Source organism: Equus przewalskii, chromosome 1, assembly GCF_037783145.1.
Source record: "Equus przewalskii isolate Varuska chromosome 1, EquPr2, whole genome shotgun sequence".
Lineage (NCBI taxonomy): Eukaryota > Metazoa > Chordata > Mammalia > Perissodactyla > Equidae > Equus > Equus przewalskii.
In genome coordinates this window covers 83,709,014-83,726,047 of record NC_091831.1, presented here as the reverse complement: position 1 = coordinate 83,726,047, position 17,034 = coordinate 83,709,014, and the positions used below count along the sequence as shown (strand labels likewise).

At 39.6% G+C, this 17,034-nt stretch overlaps 1 protein-coding gene across 2 annotated transcripts in view; it reads left to right on the top strand.

Moving 5' to 3' along the window:
• SHLD2 (shieldin complex subunit 2) overlaps window positions 1–17,034 on the top strand; it is a 92,052-nt gene that overhangs the window by 10,321 nt on the left and 64,697 nt on the right. For both annotated transcript variants that reach the window (XM_070569471.1, XM_070569454.1), the window contains exon 2: window positions 16,766–16,812. The gene's annotated coding sequence lies outside the window, so the exon portion shown is untranslated. The remainder of the gene's footprint in view (window positions 1–16,765; window positions 16,813–17,034) is intronic.

Here is a 17,034-nt window from a genome sequence, read left to right as displayed (position 1 = left end):
AGGAGAATAGGTTGGTGGTTACTAGAGGGGAAAGGGGTTGGAGGAGGGCAAAAGTGGTAAAGGGGCACATGTATGGTGATGGATGGCAACTAGACTTTTGGAGGTCAATAAGATGCAGTTTATACAGAAGTCAAAATATAATGATACATACCTGAAATTTATATAATGTTGTAAACCAGTGTGACCTCAATTTTAAAAAAATGCTTTATTACTGGGGCTGGCCCCATGGCCGAGTGGTTAGGTTCGCGCGCTCCGCTGCAGGCGGCCCAGTGTTTCGTTGGTTCGAATCCTGGGTGCGGACATGGCACTGCTCATCAAACCACGCTGAGGCGGCGTCCCACATGCCACAACTAGAAAAACCCACAACGAAGAATATACAACTATGTACCGGGGGGCATTGGGGAGGAAAAGGAAAAAATAAAAAAAAATCTTAAAAAAAAAATGCTTTATTACTAAAACATGCTAGCCATCATGTGAGCCTGCAGCAAGTCATCATCTTTTGCTGGTGGAGGGTCTTGCCTCGATGGTGGTGGTTGCTGACTGATCAGGGTGTGGTTGCTGAAGGTTGGGGTGGCTGTGGCAATTTCTCAAAATAAGATGAAAATGAAGTTCACAGCATCAAATGACTCTTCCTTTCATGAACGGTTTTTCTGTAGCATGCAATGCTGTTTGATAGCATTTCACCCACAGTACAACTTCTTTCAAAACTGGAGTCAGTCCTCCCAAACAATGCCACTGCTTTAACAACGAAATTTATGTCATATTCTAAATCCTTTGCTGTCATTTCACCAATCTTCACAGCATTTTCACCAGGAGTAGATACAACCTCAAGAAACCACTTTCTTGCTCATCCATTAAAAGCAACTTCTCATCTGTTAAAGTTTTATCATGAGGTTGCAGCAATTCAGTCATGTCTTCAGGCTCCACTTCTAATTCTAGTTCTCTTGCTGTTTCCACCACATCTGCAATTTTTTCCTCCACTGAAGTCTTGAACCCCTTCAAGTCATCCATGAGGGTTGGAATCAACTTCTTCCAAACTCCTGTTAATGTTGATATTTTGACCTCTTCCCATGAATCATGAATGTTCTTAATGGCATCTAGAACAGTGAGTCCTTTCCAGAAGGTTTTCAATTTACTTTGTCCAGATCCATCAGAGGACTCACTATCTATGGCAGCTATACCTTACAAAATGTATTTCTTAAATCATAAGACTTGAAAGTCAAAGTTACTCCTTGATCCATGGGCTGCAGAGTGGATGTTGTGTTAGCGGGCATGAAAACAACATTCATCTCATTGTACATCTCCATTAGAGCTCCTCAGCGACCAGGTGGGTTGTCAGTGAGCAGTAATATTTTGAAGGGAATCTTTTTTTCTGAACAGTAGGTCTCAAGAGTGGGCTTCAAATGTTCAATAAACCATGTTGTAGACAGATGTGCTGTCATCCAGGCTTTGTGGTTCCATTTAGAGCATAAGGAAGAGTAGATTTAGCATAATTCTTAAGCACGTAGGATTTTCGGAATGGTAAGTGAGTATTGGCATCAACTGAAAGTCACCAGCTGCATTAGCCCCTCACAGGAGAGTCAGCCTGTCCTTTGAAGTTTGAAGCCAGGCACTGACTTCTCTCTAGCTGTGAAAGTCCTAGATGGCATCTTCTTCCAATAGAAGGAGTGTGTGTATGTGTGTCTATCGGGGAATGAGGGTGAGACAGGAGGAGGAATGGCTGGAGGTCAGGTAGGGCCGCTCACCAGATGGTGTGTCTCTTCATAGGACCAATTTATTGTCTTTACTGGTATCCTCTATTCTGTTTGTTGTTTGCGATTTTTGAATCTGGAGGTGGGGATCTTTCATAGGTTCTAGAACATTTTCGATTGTTATCTCTTCAAATCCTGTCTCTACCCCATTCTATCCTGCCTTACTTTATCTTTCATGTTTCTTATCTGCTCTTTTTGTGTTCATTTTTTTGTGCTTCATTGTATGGATGCCTGGGGTCAGGGAGAGTGCCACCTTAATTGAAGATTTGCAGTCCCTCTTCCGTCAAACATTACAAACCTTGGTTACAAGACTTCAGGGATTCGTTTGCTTTCGATGACTGTTACCCTGAGGGTGTTGCCCTTTAGGGTTACAGGTTATTGTGGGAATACTCTCTGTGGGTCTTGTGCTTTGAATTATGTTCGCCATACCCTATGACACCATCAAACAAAAATTTATGTTTTTCCTCATAATCAAATGCCCTCAGATCAAAAGCAGCTCCAGTGCTAACTTACTCCAGATTCCTGGTGGTTTTCTCTTACAGTGTTTTTGTTTTGTTTTTTTTGGTGAGGAAGATTAGCCCTCAGCTAACATCTGTTGCCAGTCTTCTTCTTTTTGCTTGAGGAAGATTGTCACTGAGCTAACATCTGTGCCAGTCTTCCTCTATTTTGTATGTAGGTGACTGCCACAGAATGGCTTGATGAGTGGTGTATGGGTCCACACCCGGGATCCAAACCCGTGAACCTTGGGCCACTGAAGTAGAGCACGAGAACTAAGCCACTATGCCACTGGGCTGGCCCCTTCTCTTACAGTTTTAGCTGGGTAATTCCTTGCTCCTTGTTATCACTTAGCGACTTTTAAGAATTTGCTTTTTAGGGGCTGGCCCCGTGGCCGAGTGGTTAACTTCGCGCGCTCTGCTGCAGGTGACCCAGTGTTTCGTTGGTTCAAATCCTGGGCACGGACATGGCATTGCTCATCAAACCACTGAGGCAGCGTCCCACATGCCACAACTAGAAGGACCCACAACGAAGAATATACAACTATGTACCGGGGGGCTTTGGGGAGAAAAAGGAAAAAATAAAATCTTTAAAAAAAAAATAATTTGCTTTTTATATTTTACCTAGTGTTGTGATAGGAAGAGTTGGCTTGAATCTAGCTCATCGTTTTGGAAAACTGGAACTTACGTTGTTATCTATATATTTAAGTATGTCTAAGACTGATCGTCGGGGGGCTTTGGGGAGAAAAAGGAAAAAAATAAAATCTTTAAAAAAAAATAATTTGCTTTTTATATTTTACCTAGTGTTGTCATAGGAAGAGTTGGCTTGAATCTAGCTCATCATTTTGGAAAACTGGAACTTACGTTGTTATCTATATATTTAAGTATGTCTAAGACTCATCGTGATTAACTTAAGAACACACAAAAGCCTTTTGTATTCTCTTTGGAGTTACATTAGATTTATAGATTCATATGGGGAGAATTGATATATTAGTGTTTAATCATAAAAGAGTATGGAGCATCTTCCATTATATTTAAACAGTCTTTTGTTCTTCAGTAAAGTTTTTATAGGCCAAATTTTATTCCTGTGCACTTTTTTTAAAATTATTTTTTAAAAATTTTGTAGAAACTTGTCTTGGCGTTTTTTTGGATTTGTTCGTTTCTGTTTTAAATGGTTTTAGCCTGGAGACAGCACCCTATGATTTTACATGCCATCTTTCTAAAACTCTATAATTGCATTGTTCTTAAAACAAAAACTTATTTTTGGTGTTTTCTTTGACTTTGATATCCAAATTAAAATGTGGTGGTTGTCTACTTTTAATTGTTTGAGCTCTCTAATACTTGCATTTATCAGAAGATTTTACAGTTTGTTTTGTCTATCACAGTTTACTCTGATTCATTCATTCATGTAGGAACTATTTATTGAACACCTATTATTGACCAGACCCTGGTATGGATGGTTAACAAGACAGACAAGAACAGAGCTTCCATTCTAGTGGGGAGGTTAGATGGTGAGGAGTGTTATTGTAAACAAATATGAATGTACAAAGACGTAACGTTCTTTATTCCTCTATAACTAAAATTTCCTTAGTTCTGGAGCTTCTTATTTCTACTGGGTCATGGAAAACAATCTTGCCAATTTAGGATAAAGTCAGTAGCTTCTGGTTTAACTTAGTTAATTCCAGGTTAACTCAGACCCTTGGGTAAAGAATCAGTCCTTTGGATAAATATTATTTTTCCACCTAGCTCTCCCCTTTTTTTCCTGAGGTGCAGGCTATTGATAGAGAGTCTTGTAATTTTTCCTGGCGTTGAGGAGGGGGGCGTCCCCTCTTTGTGCCATCCTGTGTCCTTGGCGGTTGTTAAGTTGTGCCTTGCCTGGCTTAATCTTGAGTAGCACTGTCTGCTCTGGTGCATCTTGATTCTGATGTCCCTGCTGCTGCCATGACCTCTGGTCAACAGGTCAATGCCTACTGGGTGCTCCTTAATCCCAGGCTCTTTGGGGCCCATTGGCCCAAATCAAACTCTTTCATGCTTTCTCCATCATGCTGGCATGCGTGATACTCTGAGGCAGCTTTTCAGGCATATGGTCTGGGTGTGTCATTGGCTATTGCTGCCCTGCCACACTGATGCAGTGTCAGGTGCAAGGTTTTGCTAAAAGGCTTGCAGGTCCCCGGTCCATAACTTAAGAAGGGAAAACATATTTATCTTTTATTCTGGGTCCTCCCCCACAAATATCCTGAAGATTTTTCTCACCTTTCCTAACCCCAAGACTTAGCCCCAGATGGGACAGGAGGCAAGAATTCTGAGCTTCTATCTAAGCTGTCTACTGCCCTCCTCTTTCTCTCTGTGCTCCTCCCCAGGGTTTTATATCCCCTCAGTTGTTGTGGGAGATTTGCACTTTCATCCTCACCGGCCACCTCCTCTGGGTAAACTCTGCCAGCAAAGTTTGCTTGCTTTGGTTTGTGATATTTAAAGCCATGATTTTAAAATTTCAAAAGCCCTTCGATACGGCAATTGAAATTCTTAGCTTTCAAGAATTATGGTTTCAGTGGATTTAAGACCTAAATATCAGAGCTGAAACTATAAAACTCTTGGAAAAAACATAGGTATAAATATTCATGATCTTAGATTAGACCATGGTTTTTTAAATGTGACACCCAAAGCACAACCAACCAGAGAAAAAAATAGATAAATTGGACTTCATCAAAATGAAAAACTTTTATACATCAAAGGATGCTCTCAAGATTGCAAGATATGCAAGTACCAGTATCTTCTCATAGAGAGTAAATGGGTCCAGAACTCAGGATAGAATTCTGAGCTAGAGATATGTGCTTTGTCATCATTAGTGAACAGGTAGTGTAAATACGGTAATCCTGGGATGGATGCGAGAAGAGCAGAGAAGGGAGGCCTGGGAGAATATCAGTATCTAAGGGTTGAGCAGGGGAAGGAAGGAATGATCGAAGTGCAAAGAACATGAATTATTGTAGAAGCTTTCCCCACTTGATTCTAAGGTCCTTGAGGGCTACGACTGTGTCATGTTCATCATTTTATCCCCAGTTCTCATCATAAAGTAGGTTTTCAGTAGATGTTGTTAAATGAAGACTGAGAAATTTTAGAGAAGAGCAGTCGGTGGTGTCAGATGTGGGAGCTAGGTCAACTAATATAATGACAGAGCAGTAGGTAGCTCATCCATCGTCTTCCATAGAAGGTTTCATTGGGACCTCTGTGGTAGAGAGAAATGCCAGATGGCCGAGGACTGAAGAGTGAGTGACAGGGAGAGAGTGGAAACGCTAAGTCAGGACATTCCTTTCAAAAAGCTTAGTTATGAAAAAAATGCAGAAATGTGAGATAGGAGATAGAGGGCACGTTGTATCAAGATGAGAGAGACTTTGACATGTTTATATGCAAAACAGAAAAAGTCCGTAGAAAGGGAGAAGTTGAAGAAACAGAGAAAAGATGGCATGTGTGAGATTGATGGAACATTATCCTTAAGGTTAGAGGGAGTGGAGTGAAGATACTGGGTTTGAGTAGGAATAGGAATGTGGTTCCCGTTGCAGTAGGAATAAAGAAGGAAGGGATGGTGTCTATGGAGAAGAGGGTTTGGGCGGGTGAGGTGAGGAATTTGGGGCATCAACACGCTTGATGAATCTTTTCAGGGAAGTGGAACATCATCAGCTGAGATTATAAGGGAAGGAGATGGCGATTGGAGGGGAGAGTTGGAGGGTAAAGGGAGAATTTTGAGAAGGCCATTGAGGGAAATGAGAGGGCTAACTGAATGGGATTCCTTACAAGAATTGTAATAACGCATTTTTCATGGCTCTGGTATATGTAGTTGTGTGAGTGATTTTTTTCTGTCTCTCTCAGGGCTCAGCAACCTGAGTGTCTGAGGAAACAAGTTGAACAACTGGATTGATCTTGATCTGGGTTTTTTGGGCCAGTGTGGCAGAAAGGGAGGCAAGAGATTTCAGTAGTGAGAGTGTTTGAAGTGATGGGCCCTTGAGTTGTGGCTGTGTAGGGAACAAATGAAAACCAAAAGTAGGGGCTGGCTGGTGGCATAGTGGTTAAGTTCACGCCTCCGCTTCGGCAGCCTGTGGTTCGCAGTTCAGATTGCGGTCATGGACCTACACATCACTCATCAAACCATGCTGTGGCGGTGACCCAAATACAAAATAGATGAAGGTTGGCACAGATGTGAGCTCAGGGCCAATTTTCCTCACACACGCACACACACACACACAAAACCCTGAAAGTAGCTGCTGGGATATGAAGTGGTTGAGATTAGATATTGGAATTTAAGATTAAATTAAATTAAAGATGAAATAGGAAGAACGGTTGCTGGTTAAAACCGAATGCAAGATCTGGCTATGGAACAGGTGTCTGAAGTGGAGAGAAGGTGGAGGTTCTGGAGCTGAGGAGATAAGGGAACAGTGAAACTAGAGTGTTACAGGGGTCAGCTACACAGGAAGTGGATTGCTCAGAATGGCGCCCAAACAAGGGGTGGAAAGATTCTGAACCCGGTTCCAAAGTCTGTAGTCAGTGTGGAAGAGTAACCAAGAGGTCGATAGGTGACAGAAACAAGGAGAGAGAGGTGGCAACAGGTGACATACCCTCAAAAGAGGGCAGAGAGCTGTGCTGGTGATCAAAGCATGGCTTCCATGCTTTGCGTTTGCTGAGTGGGAGGAAGGGCAGCTTGCACTCAGATTTTGGTTTAGACAAGAAGACTGCTGGAACGTTACTCAAATTGGTTCAGGGTTTAGGGTGTTTCTCTACAATGGAACAGTGTGAAGGGTGAGCTGAAAGGATGGCTGTCGGAGGGTGTGTGATGGTCAGGGGCCGGGAGGGGAGCGTGCAGGGCAGAAATGGGGTGAGAATGCCACAGGAAAGGGGAATTAATTGGAGGGACTTCCATTTTGCATGACTGTGGTGATGATGAAGGACCTGGTGGTCTCAGCTGATGTCAACATTTTTATTAATTCCGTGGGAAGATGTGTTGATGCTGACAGACTGAGCTCCTGGGTTCTGCAAACGCTGGATGACTTCATTGCTTTCAGGTCTGCTGAGCAGTGTTCCACAGCCTGTGGCCTTTGCTCAGCGTGCCGTGGAGAAGCCTGGCAGGGAGCTGTTTTCCTCTTTGGCCAGCCTTAGCCCCGGAGGAGGAGAGAGGTGGAGATGGAAGTGACTGGTGCTCTCTTGATCTTTTGGACTTGACTCATTGTCTCTCGGGGGTGGGTAGGCGGGTGGAGTGGGTCCACAATGGGGTGAGAAGTCACTAAATCTTCAGGCCTTTGCAAAGCTTGATGCCAGGTTGAGGGGGAGTGGAGTCCCAAAAGGAGGGATTAACCATATAAATGATTCGTCATCCTTTCCAAGGCATGTACATTTAATAATATTGGAGTGATATTTAAATCGTCTTTAAGTTAGAATGTATAACCCGAAATATTACATATTAAACATCTATTTTTGGAATTAGAAAATGTGTAAATTTATAAAGTTACAAAATAATACTCTAAAGATTTTACCTCTCCCAAAATGCTTTTCTTAGCACCAAAGCCTACATTACATTAATCTTTAGCATATTTAAAACATACTTTCCAACTTCCTAAAGTCATGGACTACTTAGAGTCATGATACATGGGGTTCACAGAACACTAAGAAATATTGTGTTTAATTTCACTCTGTTAATTGACAACAATTTTGCCAGCAGAAAATATGACTTCATTATATATTTGACCATCTCTGCCTCTCACAAAATAATAGATAACCATTGAAAGAAATCCTATTTCATAATTTTCCCATCTCTTTAACCACCAGGCCCATTTGCCTCGCCTGGTTTCTTTTGTCTTCTACGAGAACTTCAGCTCAAAGGCAGGTGGTAGCAAGTAAGAGTTAAGGAAAATTTTGGGGATAAAATTTGACTTTTTTCTTTTGAATCTTTAAAAAATATTTTAACAGTAAGATATACTCAATAAAGGAAACTTAGAAAATATGGAATAGTAGGAAGAAAGGTCACTTAGGGCTCAAATCAACCACAGTTGACATTTTGGTGTATGTCTCTCTAGATTTAGTTTTTATCCTAAATTTGATTATTTGGTGTATTGGTTTGTTTTAGATAATTATGCTTATACTGTAAACATAAATTTTAACCCACTTTTTCACATAGCGTTATTCATAATCTTTAAAACATCATTTAATGACTGTATAATACAACTAATGTACTACTCTTTACTTAATCCTTCCCCTAAAATTAGACTTTCTGAGTATTTCTGATTTTCCAGAATATTAAACAATATTGCAATATATATATTTGTTTAAAGTTTTATCTCGTATTCTTATTTATTTCTGTAGGATAGATTCTTGGAAATGGATTTGTTTGATCAAAGGCTGTAAGCATTTCTGAAGATCCTGACACATATTGCTTAGAAAAAATTCTAAATGGAAGGGTAGCACAATTGGCATTTCCAGTAGTGATTGTAAATTTCACAAATGGTTACCATAAAGAACAAAGAGAAAAAACACCATCACTTGAATATTGACTTCAAGTCTATACAGTGGATATGAGACTTAGATGCATGGCCATGTCTTTTTTTTTTTTTTTTTCAGGTGAGGAAGATTGGCCCTGAGCTAACATCTGTGCCAGTATTCCTCTACTTTGTATGTGGGTCACTGCCACAGCATGGCTGATGAGTGGCGTGTAGGGCTGCACCCGGGATCCAAACTGCGAACCCTGGGCCACCAAAGCAGAGCATACTAACTTAACCACTACACCACCAGCCAGCCCTAGACAGCGATATTTTGATAATGGAAAACATTCTTGTCCTTATTCAAGTGATTCCAGGCTGGATGGTGACTCAAAAGGTTCACATGGAATCTTGGATAATTAAATGACTGCTGTGATGAGGCAGACGGTCCCCTGAAGCCACTGAGGACTGTGAGAATGGGAAAGGGAGTATGTCCCATCCCACTGTGTATACAGATTCTAGGCACTGGATCCGTGTGCTGGAATCTGCAAGTAGATATTACCAGCTTATTCTTAGGATACGGTTTGGAGATACAGCTCAGGAATAGCCAGATAGAAGAGCTGCGTCGGGCGAGGTCTGGGGAAGGGGCGGGGCTCCCACACCCTCCGTGGACCTGTCACCCTCTCAGTACCTCGAGGTGTTCACCAGCCGGGAAGCACTAACCTTGTTTTTGTTTTTAAACAGATTTTGTTTAACTGATGGAATTCTCCCTTATTTCTCAGAGTATGGTGTTTTTGTTTTTTGGGGTTTTTTTTTTAAGTCCTTAACCAGTTTTCTTGAGGGATGGTCTGTGAAAAAGGGGGTCGCATCATGTCACTTGGGGAGGCTGCACACTGTATCCTTTCCCCCTGGCGAGTCTCAGTGAATGTCAGCTGTTATCAGCTTTAAATACAGGCTCGGAGAAATGATATCGCTCCTACTGATTTAACCCGTTTATCGAGCACTTATTATGTTAAGGCTCTGTTCTAACAACCCCACATGGATTAATCTTTCTAATCTTTACAACAACTCCATCTTCTATGGTTTCTCCCTTTTTACAGATGAGAAAACTGAGGTGCAGAGTGGCGAAGTAACATTGCTCAGGGTCACGTGGCGAGGCTGGTAGGTGGAAGAGCCGGGGCTCAAACCCAGAGTGCCTGGCTCCAGAGAGTTTCAATGCACCGCACTTACTATTTGTAACCAGTAAGCAAACTGGTTTGACTCTAGCAATGCATTGTCTCTCACTATTTTTATAGGGATTAATCTTCCATAGACTTAATTCTGGGAGTGCTGCCTTGAACCAGCCTACACTGGGGATCTGCAGTTTTTTAAAACACCACTGTTTTAGAATAGACCTAGTTTTTTTTTTTTTTAAACTTAGTTCTCTGATGATAATATTAAATTTTATATTCATTTGTTACTTTTTTCTACTTGAAATCCTAGTATTTGACTTCCAAGCATTTTATATTCTCTTTTACGATGAGCTTCCTAGCAATTTTTAAAAAGGCAACATCACCCTACAGTATTTTTGAGGTACTAAAACAGTTTATAATCCAGACCACTATTTTACTCTGCTTTCTGTCCTCTAATATTATTGTTGTTGTTTTTTTTTTTTACAAAAGTTTCTTGACAAGTTAAGAAACGGACAGCATTCAGTGCCGTGGAACGTTGTGATAATTGACGTCTCAGTCTGAACCTTGGTCCTACTTCTTTACTAGCTATGTGACCTTAGAAAAGTTACTTCGTTTCTCAAAACTTGTTTTTTCCTCTAAAAGACAAGACTAATATCTTGCAGGGTGGCTATGAGCATTAAATGAGAAAATTCATGCAGTGTCTAGCACATAGAAGGCTCTCAGTAAATGTTCATTCTTCTTTCTTTTTCCTAAGGAGGTAGTCTCAATTCTATAGCATGGATGAATTATGAAAATAGTTAGAAAAGAAAGGTCAATTTTAAATTTGAACTGTTTCAGAGTTATGCTGACATCAGCTGCGTTTCTGACAAAGTGATGCTCTCGTGGCACAGGTTGTAGGGGAGTTAAAACCAGTTGCCTTCCGGCTTTCCAACTGACATAATACGCAAAACCTGACTGGGCAAACACAGACCAATATATTAGATCACTTATTATTAATGTTAAACCAGCTTTGGTGCTGACTTCTCCTGTTCCTTTTGAAATTTCACTGTTGACATTTAAAATCTAACAGCCCTTCAAACGCTTCATAGAACGCTTAATGGTTGCGATCATCCTCCAGAACACGTGAAGTGTATTTTCTAAAGTGGTCTTCTCCATCTAGCAATATGTTCGAAGTTATGCATGTGGGACAGAACTGCTTATAGTTACACATTTACTACTGGAGGTTTGTTCAGTTTTCATGGCAGTCAACTTTTGGGGTTTATGAGCAGTATTTAACGTATATAACCGAAGCATGAATAATCATTTAAAATAGAGCTAGCTATTAAAAAACGATCCATGGGGATTTTTCAGAGTCACAGTGAGTTACTCGCTAAGCAAAAAGAAAATGAGTTTGATTTGAGCTGTATGTGGGTGCTCTCTAATACTCTATTCTAAGTGCCCCCTACAGCCCTGATACGTAGTAAGCACTCAGTAAATATTTACTGGTGGACTGAATTTGGTTTCCAATCCCAACTTTGTGCCTTGCAACTTCTGTAACCTTGGCCCTTCTTGAACCTTCTAAGCTTCAGGTTCCTCTTGTGTAAAAAAGGAAGTACCAATATTTACCTTCCAGGATTGTTCTGACAATTAAGTATTTATGCCTTTAAAACAGCCAGCACAGCAAGTGGCACATAGTAGGCACACAATGCTTTGCATGTCTCCCCAGATATCTCATGTCATTCTTTAGTGAGGTTCTTTTCAAGCTCTTTTTTTCCTTCTCATTATCTAAACATTTAGAAACTGTATTCAAGACAGAATATGAATGTTTGCCAATTAAGCTGAAAGTAAGTCGCTTTGCAGCTCACACTTGGAATGTTTTGGCAAAAACATGATTGTATGTCTGGCAGATTAGTTTGAATCCTGGCTTTGCAACATGTTCTGACCTTAGGCAAGTTACTTAACCTGTCTGTGAAGTATCATAAGGCTGAAATGAGTAATAATATTTCTGCATAAAACATCTAGTTCCATTGCTTGGTTTGCATAGGCCCAAAATGGGTACTATTTTAAGTTAACACTGCTATTGAATTGGATAATTTACGTGATTAATTCATGTATATGGAGAGCCTAGTCTACTCAAATCCCGTTCAGAGCAGGCAGCAGGGTTGTGAATAAACATTGGGCATATTGTTGCGTAGGTGCCTGAATTTGGCCCTGCCTAGAATCAGGTTCAGCAGAAGTGGTATCTTCTATTGTATTTGAAGTTAAATAAATTAACAGGCTGTTACTGCATTTCACGTGGCTTCTTTTTTTTTTTTTGTGACGTTGCCTTTCTCTATTGAATATCAATTAAAAAAATTTTTTTTTGTGAGGAAGGTTCACTCTGAGCTAACTAACATCTGTTGCCAGTCTTCCTCTATTTTGTATATGGGTCACTGCACAGCATGGCTGATGAGTGGTGTATTTCCGCACCTGGGATCTGAACTTGCAAACCCGGGCCACCGATCAGAGCACACCAGACTTAGCCACTACGCTGTGGGGCTGGCCCTGAATATCAAAATTTTGAAAAATGGATGTCAGAGATAGGTTTATGAGTGCTAAAGCAGACCAGGTGACTTTTGCTATCTAAAAAGTTTTGCATCTTTTTCCTGATCTTGTTCATTAGAAATAAATGTATTCCTCTCCCATACTAAATTCAATGTGTGATATGGGTAAGCCAAATTTAATAAAATATTCTGCCCATTTAAAAATTCACTTGAATTGTTTAGATATTATATAAAATTTCCTGCCCTGGCAGACTAAGCATTACAAAGCTGGTTCTAAGAGTTTTATGAGAATTCCTAACAAAGAGAAAAGCTTGAGGATAGCATTGGGCATTATAGAAAAGGTTTAGTTTTGAAAATGTTTATAGTGACTTTCTCGAATTAAAAATAAGGTTTTTAAAGGGGAACCCAAATAATCAACATTTGTTTTGGAAGTTACCTTTCTCTGATAAAACATTAACATCAATTTTTGGTTATACAGGATTTCTTTTATTAATTGGGAATAATTTACATAACATAAAAGTTTGATCCGTGTTAAGGGTATTCACCATGTTGTGCAATCATCCCCTTTATCTAGTTCCAGAACTTTTTCATCACCCCCAAAGGAAACCCCATACCTGTTAAGCAGCCACTCTCCAGTTCACGCTTTCCCCAGCCCCTGGCAGCCACTAATCTGCTTATATCTCTGTGGATTTGCCTATTCTGGGTGTTTTGTATAAGTGGAACCATACAGTATATTGCCTTATGTGTCTGCCTTGTTTCACTTAGCAGGTTTTCAGGGTTTATCTATGTTGTGCCATGTGTCAGTACTTCATTCATTTTTATGGCTGAATAATATTCCATTGTATGGACATACCACATTTTGTTTTTCCACTCATCAGCTGATGGACTTTTGGGTTGTTTCTACTTTTTGGCTATTGTGAATAATACTCCTGTGGACGTTGGTGAAAGTTTTTGTGTGGGTGTGTGTCTTCAGCTCTCTCTGGTGTATACCTAGGATGGAATTACTGGGGCATATGGTAACTCTATGTGTAACTTTTTGAGGAACTGCCAAGCTGTTTTCAAAGCAGCTGCATGACGTTATGTAATTTTTAATGCTATCTCAGGTACTTGGAGGAAATGAAAGTTTATTAAAATGTTAACCTGAGAATATTAGTACTCATGCCAGCCCTTCAGGGAAGCCAGATGGAAACCTCAGTTTGCCTCATTTGCTTTTCAGAATGAAAACATGAAAATAGAAGCCTACACTCTATAAATAGTGTCAAATTTTTTATGCTCTCTTATTCCTCCGCCCACCTACTTCTCCTGAAAGTTTGGACTGTGCTTGGAATTGATGTTTACTGTCACATAGGACAGGTCTCTAAGAGTGACACATGCACGTTCCTGCGGTGCTTTTCCTTGTTGAGTTTCATATTTTCTTATGTAGTTTACTAAAGCGGAAAAACCGAGCATTGCTCTTTCTACAGAAAACATTCTTAAATCAAAATTCAAAATAGATTTAATTAATTATGATTTAATTTTCTTGGGTGTAAAAGTATTTTCAAAAACATCTCATAAAGCCCTCACTTAAAAATCTTTGTATAAGGGATACTGTGTTAGAGTTAAGCTCTTTTTAAAAAAAAAATATTTTATTTTTCCTTTTTCTCCCCAAAGCCACCTGGTATATAGTTGTCTATTTTTAGTTGTGGGTCCTTCTAGTTGGGGGATGTGGGACGCCACCTCAATGTGGCCTGATGAGTGGTGCCGTGTCTGCGCCCAGGATTCGAACTGGTGAAACCCTGGGCCACTGAAGCAGAGCGCGCGAACTTAACCACTGGGCCACGGGGCTGGCCCCAGGAATTCTGTGTTAATGTGCCAGGTGGTAGAAAGGTGCTTTTGTCTTCTCCTCTGACACCACCCATAGCTCTGCTGCTGGTGCTCACTAGTCATTGTCCACTATTCAACCTCCTACATTCCTTCTAACAAGTAGTTATACAGTCTTCATAAACATACATAAAACAAAATCCTTATAAAGAAATAAAGTGAATCAATTTCAATGGGGGTATAGAATTTCAAAGAAGAAAGGGTATTCAAGGAAATAATATTTATGGAGTAATTTCTAAAGCTAGATTGGAGTTTACGTGCTTTTCATGCCTTGTCTCACTTAAGGTGACAATCCATCTGAATTTTGTGTTTGGAAGAAGAAATGTGATTATCAATCATTCTGTGAAGCTCTCTAGCCACATTCATCTTTATTCCTTTATGGATGTATTCTGGAAATTGAGTTGTTTGCTTAAGAGTAATGAAAAATTAAGGGAGTTCTTTTTTAGGTGAATTTCTCTCAGGTTTTAAAATATGAAAGTCAGTACCATTGTGGACATCGAATACGTTGTTTACTAAGTTCTGTAATTTTAACCTTCAATTTTCAGTTATTTTTGCAATTATCCTGGTGCCTAAAATAATTTATGTTATTGTATAGATAACTTTATCTACTTCACTTCTGGAATGTCTAAGTATAGGGAGTTGCATTTCAGCTAGAGAAATATTGTGTTTTAATCAGGATTTTTGTCTGAATATTGACTCTTTTAATAAGGTTTTTTTTTTTGCATTTTTTTGGGCCATACTATTAAGTTTGTAGTTGAAAACCTTCTGTACTAACTATAAGTAGTACAGAAACTGCAAATAAAAAATCTACCTCAAAAAATTAAAAATAAAACTACCATATGACCCAGCGATTCTGCTTTTGGGTATATATCTGGGGGTAATGAAATTACTATCTTGAAGAGAGACCTGCACCCCCACGTTCACTGCAGCGTTATTAACAATGACCAAGACATAGAAACAACCTAAGTGTCCATCGATGGACGAATGGATGAAGAAAATGTTGTGTATATATAATGGAATATTTTTCAGCCATAAAAAAAAGAAGGAAATCCTACCATTTACAACAACATGGATGGACCTTGAAGGTGCTTTGCTAAGTTACATGTTGGACAGAGAAATACTGTCTGATCTCACTTATATGTGGAATCTAAAACAACTGAAGGCATAGAGATGGAGAACAGAATGGTGGTTGCCAGAGGCAGGCGTGTGGGATGGGGAAAAAGGGTGAAGGTAGTCAAAAGGTACAAGCTTCCAGTTTTAAGATAAATAAATTCTGGGTATGGAATGTACTATAGTTATTACATGGTTACTCTAATTAACAATACTGCATGTTTGAAAGTTGCTAAGAGAGTAGATCTTAAAAATTCTCATCACAAGAAAGAAAAAAAATTGTAGCTATGTGAGGGTGATGGATGTTAACCTAACTTATTGTGGTGATCGGTTTGCAATATTTACATATATCAAATCATGTTGTACTCTTTAAGTTAATAGAATGTTATGTGTCAAATCTCAATAAAACTGGAGAAAAATCTTTCAAAATAAACTGTTGATGGCTCTATTTTTATCCAAGGTATTGGTAAAGGGAAAGAAATCAGGGAAATTTTTGATGTCAAGTTTTCTTTTATGAAAACACAACTTAGTGATTTATACATACTGAGACACAGTATGAGGGATCTGTGACCACAATGTCATTTCTAGGAGGAATGGTTGTTAGATAGATGGAATCTCTGCCCACACTTTATTGTTCTTGGTGTTCAAACTCTGTCTTGTTGCCAAGATAAAGGAAGATGTCCCTTCAGTTGGAAATTGTAATGCATTTCTCCACAGGGAGAGTATGGTTCAAATAGTGCTCTTAATTCTAGTTATTCATTCATTAAATAAATGTTCTAAACTCCTGATAGAGGGCAGATACTCTGTTGCATACTGTTTATGTTTATAAGGATGCAAAGATGAGTGAAACAGTGTGACACAATTCCTACCCTCAGTAAGAGCTATTGTTTGCTAGTTGTGGGAGCACAAAATGAGTGGCTGAAAGTCCCCTGACATGGTTACATTTATCCCTGTCTTTTTCCATAGTTCTTGGGTACTTATGGATTAAATTGGCCTTTGCTTATTGCCCAGGATCTCAACTTCATTTCGCAATTTTGTTCCTTTGGAAAAATGTTTCTCAAGTTTTGTAACAAGGTGTAACTGAACTTGGAGAACACGATCTGTGCATAAATTGGAGGCTTTACCTATTTTGAAATGGAAAAAATGCTTGGCTCAGCGTTCCTGAGTTGTGTCTAATTGGTACAAAGTTTTCCATTTTAATTGCTGACTTGCTTAGTGAGAGTGAATGGGTGGTCATTATCCACAGTGAAGTGTGAGACAAAGCATGGTGGCCTGAGGAGTTTTCCAGATTCAGTCAGTTCTGCAGTATGATACGCATCTTTATGAACAACTCTCATTAATTGTTGTTTCTGTTTCTCTTGGATAATGAGACCGTTTCTCTCCCTCCCTCTTTTTTAGGAGACGTAAGTGAAAGGGTCGGAGGCCTCGATGTTTGAGTAGACAAGGTAAGCATTCAAGTGAACTCTTTAGCATCATTGTGACAATTGAATGATTTGGTATCAAAAAGAATTTCAGTTATTTAAACAAAGAGTAAAGTATTAACCGTGTTAATAATATTTATATCCAACATTGCTGTAAGCATTTGGTGTTCATTGTCTCCTTTAAGCCTCATAAGGATCCTATAAGAGAGAGACTATTATACCCACTGTGCAGACTAGGGAACTGAA